At 27.9% G+C, this 3,490-nt stretch overlaps 1 non-coding gene across 1 annotated transcript; it reads left to right on the forward strand.

Moving 5' to 3' along the window:
* Nucleotides 1–2,323: 2,323 nt before the first annotated feature.
* On the forward strand, nucleotides 2,324–2,432 carry LOC149184982 (U6 spliceosomal RNA). The gene has a single exon (XR_016257883.1). It is a non-coding gene; the product is annotated as a U6 spliceosomal RNA (small nuclear RNA).
* Nucleotides 2,433–3,490: the final 1,058 nt, after the last annotated feature.

The following is a 3,490-nucleotide window of genomic DNA, read 5'->3' on the forward strand; positions in this document are numbered from 1 at the left end:
ATTGATAAATTACTGTTTGGTGAGAAGGAAGGCCTATCCTCACATACAAATCAAATGCAGAACATGCTTGCAACAACAGAACTAGGTGAAGGCATAATTGTGACAGCAGAAAGGGATAAAGTAGGGAGAGATGGTGAAATGAAAGCTCTCCTGAAGGAGCAGGACGATGAAAGTAAATGTGGTCCTCTTTATAAATCTGACATTGTTTTTTGTGCAGATATTGGGAGGCAAGAAACAACAACAAATTTTGAAGAAGAACTGAAGTTTCTTGAAGCATGGCTGAAAACACCATGTCTTTATGAAGTTAACAAAGAAGTTGCATTAATGAATGGCGAAGACATCATGCTAACGTTCAACTGATTGACACCAAAAATAGTGAGAAGGAAAATTCTCCTATCCAGCCTGTCATAATTCTGAGGAGAACAAGAATTCAAGTGTTCCTTCACAGGGGAAGAACGGAGGCAAAGAGACATCACTATCTCATGGCGAGGAAAGTGAAGATGAAGCCTCAACTCAAGATGAACAAGCATGGACTCTCAAGCAAGAAGACAAAAATGAAAACTCTGTTACCAAGTTTTTTTTTCATGTGTTTAATTGTAAGCCTAGCTGAGACTAGACCAACAGGCATGTGTTATTGTTCAGTGCCCTTTCTCCATTAAGGGGGAGTGTTGGAGATAATGGAGAAAGCTAAATCTAGAAAGTTGTTATAGTGATGATAGGATTGAGATTCTAACTTTAGATCTCAGATCCTAATATTCAGGGAGTGGTTCAAACCACCTCATTGTGTGAAAGCCTATATGTATTAGGTTGTTCTCCACATAGAAACATAGCGTGAATTGCATGAGTGTGTGTACACTCTCCAAGTATTTCACCTGGAGAGCCATTTAATTAATAGAACATCGATTTTTAAGTATAATAAATAGTAATTAAATTAAAATTTTAAATATCTTATTCCAAAATAAACACTTAGACATAAAATATTATAAAAATTTGAAATAATAAACAATAAATTTAAATTTTCCAAAAAACTCTCAATGTCCATAAATTTAAATATTTTAATAAGTTTATTTAATTTTTAATAAATATGTTTTTATTTAATAAATCCTCTTAAAATAATTCAAATATTTAAAAACAATATTCTATAATAAATTTTTATCAATAAAATAAATTAATACAAATATTTTAATTTTAATAAAATATATTTATTTTTTGTATTTAGATTTCGTGATCCATAATAAATTAGCAAAATTTTTCAATAAAAATCACATAAAAATCACATAAAAAATATTAAAAATATTTATATGTAATAAATCTTTTTAAAATAACTAAAATTTAAAAACAATATTTTATAATAAAATTTTATCAATAAAATAAAATAATAAAATTAATAATTTATTTTTTTAATAAAATCTATAAACTTTTTAAATTATTCTTAAATCATATTACTATACTTATCATTAAATTGTTAAATCTAAAAGATACTAATATCTCATCATTTTTTTAATATAATAAATTTATTTTATATTAAAAATATAATTTAAATAAAAATACTATTTAAATAATATATATATACTCAAATTATGACCAAAATTATGATTGAATAAAACCAAAAAAAATATTCATTTAAAAATATAAAATTCCCCTCATTATTAGACTACGCGCAAAACAAGGATTCATGATCAAGTTTGGCGACGACTCCGTTTAAATTATGAGTCAATTATAATTCGCTGGTTGACCTGGGAAGAGCTCATGCCAATTAAATGACGTTCACATGCATTTTCCACGATGTTTAGCATTCCACGTCTTTCACGCGTTTGGCCACGTTTCCACATGCTTGACATTTGGATGGAATGGCTGTCCTAAATCAGGGTCGCAAATATCGAGATCCCATATTTCTTACTTCTTCCCCGTTTTGTCCGATTGTAAATTTGTCCTTGCAAATATCTTTCATATTTTCCAATATCTCTAGTTTTATTTTGAGATTTTTCATATGGTAAAATTTTTTTTTATTTTTTTTTATTTTTTATTTTTATTTATTTTTGTTGTGAAAAGGTGGAAAAACCTATCAAACTCAGTTTGTCAAACCAACAGTGAGGACAGCCATCTCTGGCTGCTAAATTTGTCTCATAATTATGAACATTTACTTATTATTTACCATATTTAATTATTTCAATTAATTTATTAAATTAATATATGTATATGGATATATATTAAATTAATATATTATAACTTTACTTAAAAAATTAAATTTAATAGTGATTTTAATAGTGAAAATCGAGGAGTTTCTCTTATTGGGTAAAGTTCAACTACAATGAAGCTTAAGGTGGCCTCATAAGGGATAACTTTAGGTAAAATTGGAATGATATAGAGAAGATTAGCATGGCCCCTGCGCAAGGATGACACGCACAAATCGAGAAATGGTCCAAACTTTAGGTAGTGGTAGAAATGTGAAGTAAATTCATGTCTAACTTGTATGATTTGGAAATGTGAGTGAAACTTTTCATATCCAATCCTCAAATGTCTAGCCTTTAAGGGTTGAAATCAACCTTGTGAGGCTCAACACCAAGGTGGAGTTATACAGGTACAGGGGCAAACATGTTTATTGGAATTGAATGTGATTGAATGGAATAAGTAACTCTGCTCACACTCACTCAAGCCACCAACTTAAGACATGTACATTTCCCCCTATATATATATATAGGTGAATGTAGAAATTACATGAGGAGATTACTTTAATCCCTTGCTCCTATCTAATAAACATATAATAGAATAAAATATACATTTACAAAGTATGATTAATCATAAATTATAAGGAAGTATTTAAATATTTTCACGAGGATAGCAATTTGTTTATGCCTTAGTTTATTTTTAAAAGCATATTTTAAACATTTTAATATTCGAAATTTTGTTGGTTATCTTTTTTAATTACGTGAATAGATTTGTTTCAAAAGTAGCTATATTTATGGTTTTTGGGCATGTGGTATTAGTAAATCATGGTATTGCCCCATGATATTGTAATAAATCCTATTTATAGGTTAAGAATTTCCATGATAAAGTGGAGGTGAATCTTCATAGTTAAAAATCTTGTTACATTTTTTTTTTAAATGTATATATATTTGTTATTTTTTTTTAATAATTAATAATTATGCCATAGGTGTGTCTATATTAGAATAGGGCTTCAAGAAATTTAATTTAATTATCAATAATTATTAGGTGAATGGTAAGGATTTAACCTCCATGAAACATTCTTGGGTGTATTCACAAATCAAAGGTTGAGATTTATTTGCAAAATTATTATGACCTTTTTTTCCTTTTAATTAAATTGATTAATTAAAAAATATATCATATGAGTGTGACATATAAAATGTGTTATGATTTTTTGGGCCCCTGATATTGATAAGCCATGGTATTGTAACAAAACCTATTTACAGATTAACAATCTCCATGGTAAAGTGAGGGTCAATTTTACAAAGACTATAAAATTTCCAGG

Source organism: Pinus tabuliformis, chromosome 3_2 (assembly GCF_031772625.1).
Source record: "Pinus tabuliformis cultivar Carrire ecotype Pingquan chromosome 3_2, CPIR1, whole genome shotgun sequence".
Taxonomy (NCBI): domain Eukaryota; kingdom Viridiplantae; phylum Streptophyta; class Pinopsida; order Pinales; family Pinaceae; genus Pinus; species Pinus tabuliformis.